This window comes from Engraulis encrasicolus, chromosome 6 (genome assembly GCF_034702125.1).
Source record: "Engraulis encrasicolus isolate BLACKSEA-1 chromosome 6, IST_EnEncr_1.0, whole genome shotgun sequence".
In the NCBI taxonomy this organism is placed as follows: domain Eukaryota; kingdom Metazoa; phylum Chordata; class Actinopteri; order Clupeiformes; family Engraulidae; genus Engraulis; species Engraulis encrasicolus.
Genome location: NC_085862.1, coordinates 11,398,238 through 11,412,633, shown reverse-complemented (window position 1 = coordinate 11,412,633; position 14,396 = coordinate 11,398,238). Strand labels below are relative to the sequence as shown.

The 14,396-nt window shown below is 46.2% G+C and overlaps 1 protein-coding gene across 1 annotated transcript in view; it reads left to right on the top strand.

Moving 5' to 3' along the window:
• The first annotated feature begins 52 nt into the window (after positions 1-52).
• kank4 (KN motif and ankyrin repeat domains 4) overlaps positions 53-14,396 on the top strand; it is a 90,468-nt gene continuing 76,124 nt past the window's right edge. The window contains exon 1 of the mRNA XM_063200585.1: positions 53-253. The gene's annotated coding sequence lies outside the window, so the exon portion shown is untranslated. The remainder of the gene's footprint in view (positions 254-14,396) is intronic.

Below are 14,396 nucleotides of genomic sequence, written 5' to 3'. Positions count from 1 at the left end.
AGGCACAGCGATCCGCCATCCCCTCCACGCTCCTCTCAGCAACAACTGTAGCCTACATTCTAGCCTCCGCTCCAGATGCTGTCGCAGCAGCCGAGAGGCTGAGAGAGAGAGAGAGAGAGAGAGAGAGAGAGAGAGAGAGAGAGAGAGGCTGAGAGAGAGGACCCGCCTGAGTGGCTTGGTGCTGGATTTCTGCAAGGTGTGTGCTCTGCAGTAGACGGCAGCCAGGAAAAATAGGGGCCCCACCGAGGCAAAGGTAAGAGACATGAGATAATGGCATTCCTCTCATCTGCCTTTTTTCCTTCTGAGCTATCTGTTATTCATGTCTTATCACACCACTATCCAGCAGCAGCACTATTCTTTCAGGGCATTTCATTTAGCTTTCATTTCTTATCATTTCACTGAGTCCCTCACTTTCTCGTTTCTTCTCTTTTCATCTCCTCACCTCTCCACTGCTGATGATCTTCTTGTTCTCAATCTTTTCTGTTCTGCCCGTTTTTCCACTCCCCCCACCCCCCCATTTCTTCACTGTACTCTCCATGAAGTCTTTATCTCGTTCCTCCCCTATGATGTCTGCAGTGCATTCTGTGTGGAATTGATTGGAGGTTGGGGGTGGTGGTGGTGGTGGTGGTGGTGGTGGTATCTGTTTCTCTTTCTGTTTTGAACCTTGGAGCATTTTTATGGCACCAGCCGCTGTGCTGTTACATAGGATAGTGTAGAATACACACACTCTCTCTCTCTCACACACACACACACACACACAGAGAGAGACACACACACACACACAGAGAGAGAGACACACACACACACAGTGTTCCAACAAACATGGCACTCTTTTGCTGGTACAGTACAGCATGTCTTCTGCATGCAGGGCTGGCTCTCCCTTCTCCTCCAGTGGAATCCATAGGCAGCTTTGCGCCTGGTTCCTGCTGCTGCATATTTAATTTCTTGTCTTGGTGGACTGATGCCTCACCTCTCTCTCTCTCTCTCTCTCTCTCTCTCTCTCTCTCTCTCTCTCTCTCTCTCTCTCTCTCTCTCTCTCTCTCTCTCTCTCTCTCACCCTCTCACCCCCACCCCCACCCCCAGCGGTCATGTGGTCTGATGTTTACCATCTGGTTCTTTAATACCAGAGAGAGAGAGAGAGAGAGAGAGAGAGAGAGAGAGAGAGAGAGAGAGAGAGAGAGAAAGACCACCGCACATCAAATCACGCCGCTGCTATTACCTTCGCTTGCTTGCTTGCTCGCTCGTTAGTAAGCGGTGTGCCACCAGACCAGTGCCTGCTCTCGGCTGTAGGCTGTGCGCGCTACACTACGGGCACACCCACTTGCACGCATCGTTCCACACCACCTGGAGCTTGGGCTCTTGGTAACCATGTGTCACGGTGCAAAGGGTTGTCCTGAGCGCGGGGCTCCTATGGTGCAGGTGCACCTGGTGGCGTGCCGCCCTCAAGTACATCCTCATGCCTGCAGTGCTAGAAGCCAGAGACACGGAGGAAAGGGCTGTTTCATGCAACAACGGCGCTTGTCTAAACACATACTAACCCAGTGAGCTCGACGTGAGCTAAGGTTTTGCATTCTGAATGCTCTGGTTGGAATGGTTAACTTGTGAATAAGAATCACTGGTGCCAGTTGCCTTAATGAGATACATTAATGCTTTGAGAGCTGACTCACACACATGCTCAGCCTATGTGGTGTAAAACACCATAAACTGCTCATGCTGAAGATCCAAGGTGATCACCTGACAGGGGAGTTGCATTCCGGCAGCCTACTGTGGGTTGCCCACGTAGGGGGGCTTTAGGATTCTGGATGAGGGGATTGGGAGGGGGGTTGTAGGGGGGTTGTAGGGGGATGTTGGTGGTGTGCAGTGCACTGGGGGAGACGGACCAGGGGCCACCCAGCAGGGGCCACCCAGGAGCTATCAGCATGCCGTGAGTACATTGAGCATGCTGCTATGTCCACTGGGTAGTCTCTCTCTCTCTCTCTCTCTCTCTCTCTCTCTCTCTCTCTCTCTCTCTCTCGATCTCTCTCTCTCTTGCTCTCTCTCTCTCTCTCTCTCTCTAATGCGTCTCACTTTGCCTTTTTATCTGTCTTTCTCCCTACAGTATCTCTCTCTCTCGCTTTCTTGGTCACTTAGTTTCTCTCTCAGTCTCTTGTTAGTCTCTTCCCTACTCTCCCATATGCATACTCACTCTCATAGAGAGAAATCTCTTCCTCAGAATGCAGTCCCTTTCAGCCTAAACATACCAGACATTTTTTTCCTGCGTGTCAAGAGAAACGTTTTATGCACCTCTGGTTCCGCTGAGCACACTGCCATAATGTAGCACAAGGACCAACGACTCTGACTATACTTGCCCTCTTCTAGCGTTTTTTTTGTCTTCCATTGTTTTTTTTAATCCCTCTTTCCTACCTTCTCTACTTCACTTCACTTTTTTTTTCTCTTCCATTGTTTTTTTTTTATCCATCTTTCCTACCTACTCCACTTCACTTGCTCTTCTTCAGTAGTCAATGTTGTACCTGCCCCCCTATACCAGTTAAAGATGAGGGTACACTCTTGTCTACAAGAATGCTGTTATCATAGCTGGATAGGTGCTTATTTGACACTAGATTGCTTTTTTAATTTCTAGATTTTAATTTCTTATATGGTTATATTTTACATTCAAATGCTGCTAATATATGCTGTACCTTTTTAAAAACAGTTTTAAACAAGCAAACTTCAAACCTCAACTAAATCAGGGTTCCTGCTCTTGCAGATTATCCAAAACACTATAACTTAAAGGATGGTTTTAAGTGGCAGCCAAGCAAATGTAATATATTGTTTTGCAAACTTGTTTGTCATTAGTGTTGCCAACTTTGTGACTGTGAGTCGAGAGACCCCCACAGCCAGAGGCAGCTGAGCTCGAAGCCTTTCATCTTGTGAACTCATAAATGAGGCACGCTCCTCTCTTACTGCAGATGGTGTGTGTGTGTGTGTGTGTGTGTGTGTGTGTGTGTGTGTGTGTGTGTGTGTGTGTGTGTGTGTGTGTGTGTGTGTGTGTGTGTGTGTGTGTGTGTGTGTGTGTGTGTGTGTGGTTCGAGTCTCCCCTTGCCTCTGCAGGGACAGTGTGTGTGTGTGTGTGTGTGTGTGTGTGTGTGTGTGTGTGTGTGTGTGTGTGTGTGTGTGTGTGTGTGTGTGTGTGTGTGTGTGTGTGTGTGTGAGGGGGGAGGGGGGTGATAATCATATTCAGTGTTGACATAATTTATTGCACTCCTCCCCATCCCTTCAGCTCCAGCGCTGGTTTTATTTACATTAATCTCCATGTCCTAATGCACTGACGCTAGTCACAGCATACATGCAGCAGGGAGTGTGTACAAAGCACATGGCTTTTGGATGGCATCGTCCTGACTGCAAATGTCTCAGTCTTCCTCATGTTTATATTAGTATATCATGGTAAAGAATGCAAATTGTCTCAGTCTGAGGCGTTTCCATTTTCAACATTCAAAAAAGTGTCTTAGGTTTGAGGCGATGCCGTGAAATTTGAAATACATTTCCAATACACCAATATGAAATACATCGGTTTGGTGGTCAGTCAACACAGTAACGTGTTTATCATATCTGAACTGAAATACAGGCAGTTTTTTTTCTGCTCCTCAGACTGGTGAATGGTGAGGGTGGCCAGGGCATACAGTTAGCAGTGTGATGGTCACAGCACATTGGTCTTGGTATCATGATGGCCTGAGCCTGTTGTGTCATAGTTTCCCCATGGTGAGTCACGGACTAACTGCACATATGCTAGAGCAATAGCAGCAAAGGGGCTGAGCATCACTGCCATGTTATGCCGTGCAGGATCTCATCACGTAACGCCAGTGTAGTGCTCTGACTGATCTACTAACAAATGTGTCTGAAGAGATCTAGTCACTGAGTGACTAATATAACAAATGGATTGTGGAAGGACACTTCGTACTTGGTCTGCCTTGTTTTTGTGGAGTTAGGAACTGGAATGTCAAAATCTTTTAAAAAAATGCGTCTAAAAATCGTAATCCGGATCACCAGTAAAATGTAATCACTTGTTCCTTTTGTCGTTTCCAACAACTCCACAAAATTATCAAAATCCGTTCATCATTTTTTGAGTTATCCTGCTGACAAGACAAACAGACAGACAAACTAAGGTGACCGAAAATATAACCTGTTTGGCGGAGGTAACTATGCAAGTGAATACGGTTACTAACCAAGTTATGCAACGGTTATATTATATAGTATAAGCACCCCCAGGGGTAGCGACCCCTAGCAACTAGGGTTGTTAAACATATTGCTGAAGTTTCTACTTGGAGAATGTGGATGACGAGTCTTTTGCCGCTCAGGTCTCCTGCCCCTTGTGATCCTGTGTCCTCTGTTTCCTCCAGAAGACATTTCTCCAGCAGCGGAATGGAGAAACAATGGATGAGGTCACTTTGTGAAAACCACTCGTTACCACCCCTTAGATTCAACGTGCACACACACACACTCTCTCTCTCAAATATACACACGCATAGTTTCAGCACACACACACACACACACACACACACACACACACACACACACACACACACACACACACACACACACACACACACACACACACACACACACACACACACACACACACACACACACACACCTCTGAGCACTCAGGAAAAAACAGTGGGGCCTGCCTACACTGACGATCAGGGTTTCCATTTGCAGTGGGAGGGGGATGATCGCTGGCACTTGCTCCTTTTCCTCTCTGGTAGTGCTACTGTGCAGTAGACAGTACCATGGTACAGCTATAGCTGTCAACCTAGATACAGGTCCTTTTGTGTCTACAATGGTAACCATTCAATTTAACTTAGCTTAAAGTGATGCTGTCCCATTTTTGGAAATAAGCTTATTTTATACCTCCCCTAGAGTTAAATAATAGGGTTTTACCATTGTCCTATACTTTCAACCATTTGCTGGGTACGGCAGGGCAAACTTTATCTCCAAGCTAGCTGTTAACATTGATTCCTATGAGACCAGTTAGCCGCCAGCTATGACTCAATGTTAACTGCTAGCATGGAGGTAAAATTTGCACTGCCCTACTCAGAGAACGGTTGAAAGTACAGGAGAAAGGTAAAACTCAACTATTTAACTCAAGGGGAGGTTTAATATGAGCTTATTTCCAAAAATCTGACAGTATCACTTTAACTTACCGGTAATCTAACTTGATTTAACTACAAAGCTACTGCCATTGGGGGTGTTGTGTAGCACTGCATGAAGGCAACCCTCTACAAATGGGTTTTTATGGCCATGGGGACCCTGGTTTGAGTCTGGTCTGGGTCATGTCCCAGTTCTACTTTGTCTCTCTCTCTCTCTCTCTCTCTCTCTCTCTCTCTCTCCCCATCATTTCCTCTCTCCATTTTTACCATCCTGCCCAAATATAGGCTAAAATACCCACCAAAATATTTTTTGAAAACACATTTCCATGAACATCGGCCAGGATAATGCCTATTTCATATGAAACTGCACTTTGTCTTTCCCATCACGAAAGCCACACGTCTCCCAGTCTTTCAGTTAACCCGGCATCCGTCACGCTGAAACACTGTAAGGTCAGCAGGAGGCTTCTGTAGTTTTATTCTGGCCACTGTATTCAGATTTATTCATCTGGATATGTTACTAATGCTTCGTAATTGAGGTTGTTCATATCAACAATCAATAACTGTTTTCGGTGGTTTCAGTGACAGTATCTTGTAATTAGATGAGAATGTGCGGGGAGGTGAGTTAATTGCTATGTGAAGATGGAAGACTCCTAGTCATTTTCAAAGCGCCACGCATGACAGGCTTCACTGTCCCACTTTTCATCATCCTTCACTAAGGGGCGTTTACATTCTGTACTGTTACAAAAATGGCTGTGCACATTGTGTAGGGTTAGGGCATTTCTATCTATTTATGCAGTTCTATCAACCTAGCTAAATTATCTAGCCTTAACCCTTGGTCTAACTCTAATCCTACTGTCAAGTGTGTCAGTGGGAGGTTTATCATTTTTCGCTTTTGGAAACTGGTTATAAAGTGAAGCAGGTTATTGTTTGGGGACAGGCACAGTATAGGGGTTGATTCCAAAAATTGTGTGTAGATTTCTGTTGTTCATTTCTGGAAAGTGTGTCTGAATATTTACCACCATCATCAACTTCTGGATTATCAAATGATCACATTTTTAGAATGGGCAGCATACATACAAAATGAACAACTAAAATTACATAAGCCTACTGGACCTTAGGGGGAAAGTTTTCAACCCAATTCAGTTTGCCGGTGCCTCATCCCAGAAGCAGCAACAAATTAATGACCAGCATTACGAGTGAATTGAGAACAAATTGCAGTTCAAGTTGGCAGTGGGCAATAATCCATGGGGCATTGATGGAGCTGGGCTGCGCTCTTCAGAGGATGCTGTTTTCCATCACTAAGTTGTAATGTGCACAAGGTTCAAAATAAATCAAAATCATTTGGTGTATTTATCCTCCTCATATTTGTTTCTATTGATAAGAATTTTGCGTGGTTACGTGTTGTAGGTGTGCTTGTATCACAGTTGCCATCGACGACAAGACTTGCGTACGTTTGCCTTTCCGAGCATTTGTTAAGCTGCTCCCTGAATGGGATCCCATTAAGCAGACTGTTTCACACTTTGTCTTTGTTTGTTCACAGAGGGATTATTTACGACAGCGACAAATTAAGATCAGAGAGACGGGTGTTCTCCAGTCCTGCCCTGACAGGGCAAAGGCCTGACAGAAATACTGTGTGTGTGCGTGTGCACGTGTGCGCGTGTGTGTGTGTGTGCGTGTGTGCACGTGTGCCTGTGTGTGTGTGTGTGTATTTGATGAGCATGCTTGTAAGGATGTTGTCCGTGTGAGCATGTTGAAGGGGTTATAGGGTGGTAATGCTTGCTATGCTTATCACTGTTTTGTCTGTGTTTTCTCAGTGTGTTTGTGTGGGCATTCGTGTGCATTACCTGTATTTGGCACACAGACCTGTTCAATGTATATTTCATGTCAATATCGCATTTGTGCGATCATACTTCCCCGTTGCACTTTGATAAAGGAGCGTGCAAATGTAGGAGCAGTATCAGATCGTGTCCTCGTCCGGGGAGTCCTTTTTGTTTTGTTGCCCTTACAGTTTGTGTTTTCAATGTCTGGATCGCAATGCTCTGCTCTCTCTCTGCCCCCTGGATGATAACAGCAGTATTGTGTGTGTTCGTCTACTGCTTTTAAAGCATGTATGTGCAGTCGATGGCTCGCGGTGGCGTGCGTGATTTAAGGCTCGCGGCAAGCTTACCAAGGGCCTGAAGCTGAAATGTTCACCTTTGTGTCCCTAAAGTATCTCTGGAGCCTTGGTGCTGTATGCATAGCAGAGCTGAGCACCGGTGTTTACGATCAGTGATCAGTAATTAAAACCTGCAATACACCCAAGTGCTCATCCTGCTTGTTTCTGACAAACTGCTCACATGAATTTCAGATCGGATGACTTACTGTCTCAATAGAAGTTTTACGATTCCTCGAACCCCCCCCCCCCCCGGCCCTGTGCCTCCTTCAGCATGTCCTCTCCTCTCTTCTCTCCTCTCCTCTTCATTCCTCCTCTCCTCTCCATTCCTCCTCTCCTCTCCATTCCTCCTCTTCTCTCCATTCCTCCTCTTCTCCATTCCTCCTCTTCTCATCATACTCCTCTTCTCCATTCCTCCTCTCCTCTCCTCTCCTCTCACCCTCCTCTCCTCTCCCTCATCTCCTCTCCTCTCCCTCATCCCCCCCCCCGGCCCTGTGCCTCCTTCAGCATGTCCTCTCCTCTCTTCTCTCCTCCTCTCTTCTCTCCTCTCCTCTTCATTCCTCCTCTCCTCTCCATTCCTCCTCTCCTCTCCATTCCTCCTCTCCATTCCTCCTCTCCTCTCCTCTCCTCTCCTCTCCTCTCCTCTCCTCTCCTCTCCTCTCACCCTCCTCTCCTCTCCCTCATCTCCTCTCCTCTCCTCTCCATTCCTCCTCTCCTGTCCTCCTCTCCTCTCCATTCCTCCTCTCCTGTCCTCCTGTCCTCTCCTCCTCTCCTATCCTCTCCATTCCTCCTCTCATCTCCTCTCCTCTCCTCTCCTGTCCTCCTGTCCTCTCCTCTCCTCTCCTCTCCTCTCCTCTCCTCTCCTCTCCTCTCCTCTCCTCTCCATTCCTCCTCTCCTCTCCTCTCCATTCCTCCTTTCCTCTCCTCTCCTCTCCTCTCCTCTCCATTCCTCCTCTCCTCTCCTCTCCTCTCTTCTCCATTCCTCCTCTCCTCTCCTCTCCTCTCGTCCCCTGAGTCCTTTGCCTCCACGGTGATAATTACATTGCTGTGCATAAGTGAGTGTTGAAACACAATGACAGGCTGCTGAAAGATCGCAAGGGGAGACAACAATGAGTTGGGAGATGCATGCATGGCGTCGAGGGTGTGTGTGTGTGTGTGTGTGTGTGTGTGTGTGTGTGTGTGTGTGTGTGTGTGTGTGTGTGTGTGTGTGTGTGTGTGTGTGTGTGTGTGTGTGTGTGTGTGTGTGTGTGTGTGTGTGTGTGTGTGTGTGTGAGAGAGAGGAGGGTGTGGGGTGGAGTGGATAGGTGTGGGAGGGTAGTTGGAATAGTGGGGGTCTTTGGAGGACCAATATAGTGGGAGAGCTCCGAATTTTTTTAGCTTTTGATGTACCCATCTTTCAAATGTCCTCTTTGAAGACGGCACAAATGGTATGTATCTAGCTTTTGCAATGCTGATAAGCATCTCGTCGTATATCAGGGAACCTGTATTGTGTTATCAGTCTCTCTCTCTCTCTCTCTCTCTCTCTCTCTCTCTCTCTCTCTCTCTCTCTCTCTCTCTGACTACCTCCCACCAGTCATCAGCCCAATGCTGGCTGGCTCTATGCACCTAAATCACTTCAGGTGGAGAATGTGGGGTAGAAATCATGGTGTTGGAGTATCTGTGCACTTGTGTATGAGTGCCAGTATTTCTTTGTGTTGGAATGCATGACTCTGCCTCTGTTCAACAGCCAGTGTACGGTAGTGTATTTCAGTGTGCGTTTGTGTGTGTGTGTGTGTGTGTGTGTTTGTGGATGCTTTTTGAGCCCATGGTCAGTGTTCTATTTGAATTTATTGCATTGTAATGTTGCAATAACTACTTCTGTTTTTCTATAATACATATTGTATGTCCACAGATATCCTCCTCCATCTGATTGAGAGGATCAGAAATAAACCAGCATAAACTGGTTACTTACTGTATTTTTCATGTTTTTGCCTCTCCCCTCTCTGTCATTCTCAATCTCATGAATTAATATCCAAATGCTTGTGGAACTGAAGTCTTGGCCATGACAAAGGGTCTTTGAGAGAAATGTCAGAGTGTAGGGAGAATGGCAAGCACAGTTCCAGAATGCCATTGCAGTCAGAGAATGAGATGCCGGTGCGTTGGCGCCTCACGGCATTTCTCCTCCCCCCCCCTATTTCCACTCTATTTCCACTCTATCTGTCATTCTGTATCTGTCTGTCTGTCTGTCTGTCTGTCTGTCTGTCTGTCTGTTCATTCTTCTAGGGATTTGACAGTATCCAGTATAAGAATAGGAGAAATTAATATGGTGTGTTTTTTTTATATTCTATTCTGCGTTTCCAACCAGAGCCTGCTTTTTCAGTGTCACACTGCTGCCCCTCCCCCCTACTTCTAGATCTCGCTCTCGCTCTCTTTCTCGTATCCCATACCCCCCCCCCCCCCCGCCCCTTCCTCTGCGAAATGGTGGTGTTCAGGGGAAAATGATATGATCTCTCACATGCTGCCTGTGTGCAGAGGGTGGTGAGTGAGGCAGAGTGTGGTGGTGAAGAGAGAATGAAGCAGGAGGAGTGAGTGAGAGAGGAGAAGGGGAGTGGGGGTAAGATGGACAGAGATGAAAAGAAGAGGGCGAGGAAGAGAGGAGGTAGATCCAGAGGGATGAAGGGAAAAAGGGGGCGAGAAGGGAAAGGAATGGCAAGAAGAAAAATAGAGCAAGCGATAGACAGAGCGGAAGAGACTGAGACGGAGAAAAAAGAGAAATAGAGGCGTGCTGTCTCGCAGCGCAATCTCTCATTTTCATCAGTGTCAGCAGTCTGTGTATGAGCTTGCTCACACATCTCTCTGTCTCTGTCTCCAGCTCTGTCTCTTTCTCTCTCTCTCTCTTTCTGTCTCTCTCTCTCTCTCTCTCTCTCTCTCTCTATCTCTCTCTCTCTCTCCCATTGCTTACCGCCATAATGATGTCCATACCAAGCCCTTTTTACGCAGTGGTCGAGAGAGAGAGAGGGGGCTGCGGGGTGGAGGTTGATGCGCAGAGAGAGTTGCAATACACAAATGGTCAGATGACCAATACACAGAGCAGAGGAGTAAAAATGAAAGGCAGCGAGGCTGAGGGAGTGTGCACCGTGCTGTGTGCCACTGTTAAGGGCACAGAGTGGGTTGGTGGTGGTCACAAACAGAGTGAAAAGATGGAGCGGATGGTACTTGGCCATCGCTGACGCTGCCCCATCAATCCACATTCACTGTACATAAGTGTTTTTGGTAACACTTTATTTTAGGGATACATCTATTAGCACTAATACATACAATATGCCTGTATAAGTAACTTGTAAGGCATGTACAAAGCAAAATCAAACATATGTTATGTATGACAAATGTCTTGTTCATGCTAAATAAGGCATTTATAACCAATTTAACCTTAGTAAGTACCTAGTAGGCCTTAGCGTTTGCTTAGTACATGCCTTACAAGTTACTTATGCAGGCATTAACAGTGTAGGCCTATGTATTAGTGCTAATAGATGTATCCCTAAAATAAAGTGTTACCGTGATTTTTTGCTGATTGCATAAAGTGTCTCCCACCAATGCAAGTCCACTGACAAGCACTTGCAGCTCTGTTGTCTGTAGCATCCGATCTAGCCTTAAGTGGAGTATTGGGGTCATGGATGAAGGATGTAGGTCAGTCTTATGTGATGGAGACCCAGCCCTCGACGTGTGTGTGTGTGTGTGTGTGTGTGTGTGTGTGTGTGTGTGTGTGTGTGTGTGTGTGTGTGTGTGTGTGTGTGTGTGTCTGTGTGTGTGTGTGTGTGTGTGTGTGTGTGTGTGTGTGTGTGTGCGTGTGTGTGTGTGCGTGTGTGTGGTGGGGGAGTGGTGGAGTTTCACAGGACCTGTTAATCCTCCGGCGCTTCATCTGCGTTATGAAATTGTGCAAGCTGACTCGCAAGGCCAGTTGCCCCCGACACCAATTTCCAAATGGCCCCACGCCTGTGCCCTGTGTTGAGCATGTGTTGACATGCACTTCATTGTTGTAATCCGTACAGGGCCACGACCAGCCTCTTGGCCCATCGCCATTCAAGCATTTTGTACCATGATGTCAACACTTAGGAGTCTGACGCTCACGTTCAGAAATATGGCTCACATTCATTTGTGGTGTCAATCATGGCGTTTGTATTTTCATTCATAACACGGACCTCAAACACCAGCTTTCCCAGCTTAACCATGGAGCTTGTGCAGTGCTGAAGGTTTATTATCTTCAGATGTTTATAGAGAGACAGCATTCCTATATTGCGGAGTATTAATATCCCACGCACTGTCCCTCATAGGGTGGAAGCTGCTCTCTCGTCGGCTGGCTGTTGTAGCCGTTTGCGTGGTCTCTGTAGCCTTGCTGAGACCATTTAGAAGACCAAATCTGGCAGTGTGCTGATTGGAATTGTTTTTAGTATACTGTCTAAATAACATTGTTTTTTTGCTAGGCTAGTGGCCTTGTACCACTGGTTAGATGGCGGAGTTTCAAAAGCTCAGCGCACGAGTGGCACGACCCTGCCCCCAGACATTCATGTACAGGAGGGTTTACGGCCAGAGCTACTATAATCCCTCACCAGTAAGGACTGACACACATCTGTATTTGACAGATGTCATGAAAGAAGGTTTGATAGTAAAACATGAAAATCCAATTGGTCTGTTTTACAGCCCCTGCTGTGAGTGTGTAATGCATGCTACAGAAGGCTATGGGCTACGTGTGTTTGGTTTGGGTGGGCATCCAAACCATCGATCCCATTACCAGTAGGCCTACTGTTTCAGGCTGTGGTCCTGGCTTTTTACTATATATCCATCTATCTATCTATCTATCTATCTATCTATCTATCTATCTATCTATCTATCTATCTATCTATCTATCTATCTATCTATCTATCTATCTATCTGTCTGTCTGTCTGTCTGTCTGTCTGTCTGTCTGTCTGTCTGTCTGTCTGTCTGTCTGTCTGTCTGTCTGTCTGTCTATCTATATATCTATCAGGAGGAGACAGAGGAAATGGACAACTGCTATCTCTTCCGGACTGTAGCAAATGCCATTATGCTTGCTCACCGAGGCTGACTTGTTGACCCATATACAGCATACAGTAGCTGTGAGCATGTGTGGTGCTAATGTACTGTGCTAGTGCCCAGCCCCAGGCTCGAACCTGCAACCCCAACGCAAATCATAGTGAGCTAAAAGCCAGGCTATTACTGTAACTAAGCGGTGTATCCTTAAGGCAGGGCAGACTAGGACAACAGCAATGTTGTAGTGGTTCTTATTATTCGTAATTCACTCTTGAGCAGATAACTTTTTTAGATGAAAACGGTTGGATATCCAACTCTTCACTGAGTCCTTCTGGAGCCAGTATTTGAAAAGGTTACGTTTTAACGAAAGGTTAAAAAAGAGAGAAATCAGTGCGGGGGCAAATACATGGTGCTGGAGATGGACAGAGAGATGGAGGGAATGTCTCAAAATGAGAAAAAGAGTGTGCCACACTGGTTTTCTTGTAATCACATAGCTCCCATTTTTGTGTGAAAAGCCTCCATGCAGCATGGAGGATTCCATCAAAGGCTTAGACTAGCCAACAGCCTGGCCAGATTAATTAAAAAAACCTAATCCGAGAAAATCACATCACATCACATCACTGAAGATGTGTGACAGCAAACACTTCCAAGGCTGACCTGTTTTATCTTGTTCATTTCATCTCTCTGTCTGAACATGATTCCTTTTTACACTTGTGATGTTCTTCACACAGTGCTTCTCTGGGAGTTCGGCAGTGCTGTTTCCAATTGAACAGAATGTCTTGTGAGTGTGAGTTTTGGTTGTGGAGATCCCTTTGGAAACAGTGGCAGGCAGCATTACAGTACATGGGGCACTACTCCGGGAGAGAGTCGGCCTGCTGGCGTGAGTGACTGTCAACAGGAAAGTCAGGCTCTTTGTGGTCGCTCCGTCTCTGGCCAGGGGACTCTGGGAACTCTGGGAACTTGGTACTGCTGTCAGAGGCGTACTTTCCATTAGGCAAACCTATAGGGCCCTGCCGGTAACACTTTACTTTACGGATCGCTAATAAGGTGGTAATTTCATGTTAATTTCATAGTTATTTCATAGTTACAGTATACCAGGGTGGCTGCGGGTCCTTAAAAAGTCTTAAAAAGTCTTAAATGTCAGTTTCACCAAATAAGACCTTGAAAAGTCTTATTTTGTCTTAAATTTTCAACCCAAATGTCTTAAATGTGTGGAGCTTAATTTAGGGAGGAATAATTATGTCAGCCATGTTTTTGCGACGGAAATCGGGAGCCATGCCACTCGCAGCATGGTGACACTTTGTTGACACACAGACACACACACACACACACACACACACACACACACACACACACACACACACACACACACACACACACACACACACACACACAATGCACTGGAAACTGTATGGTTATTTTGCTGTTGTTACTAAAAACAAACAGTTATTATCCTGAAATAACTATGGAATAACTATGAATTTAACACAAAATTACCACCTTATTAGCGATCCGTAAAGTGAAGTGTTACTGCCCTGCCCCTGACCAAATCTGTCCTCCATATAGGGACCCCAAACTGTCACACCAGTCGCAGTCAACATACAAATATACATACATCCAAATGTGTCCCGTTTTAGAAGATATAATTGCAGTCATATTTGCAGTAGCTACAATATGGGCAGTCATGGGTGAGCGGTTAGGGCGTCAGACTTGCATCCCAGAGGTTGCCGGTTCGACTCCCGACCCGCCAGGTTGGTGGGGGGAGTAATCAACCAGTGCTCTCCCCCATCCTCCTCCATGACTGAGGTACCCTGAGCATGGTACCGTCCCACCGCACTGCTCCCCATGGGGCGCCACTGAGGGCTGCCCCCTTGCACGGGTGAGGCATAAATGCAATTTCGTTGTGTGCAGTGTGCAGTGTTCACTTGTGTGCTGTGGAGTGCTGTGTCACAATGACAATGGGAGTTGGAGTTTCCCAATGGGCTTTCACTTTTTCTTTCATATCCAGCCTAACACCAAGACATTGAAGGCATTGAAGTAAACATACACAAAAAAATAGACTGGATCTTAATTTGTCATTTATGTAAAGTAA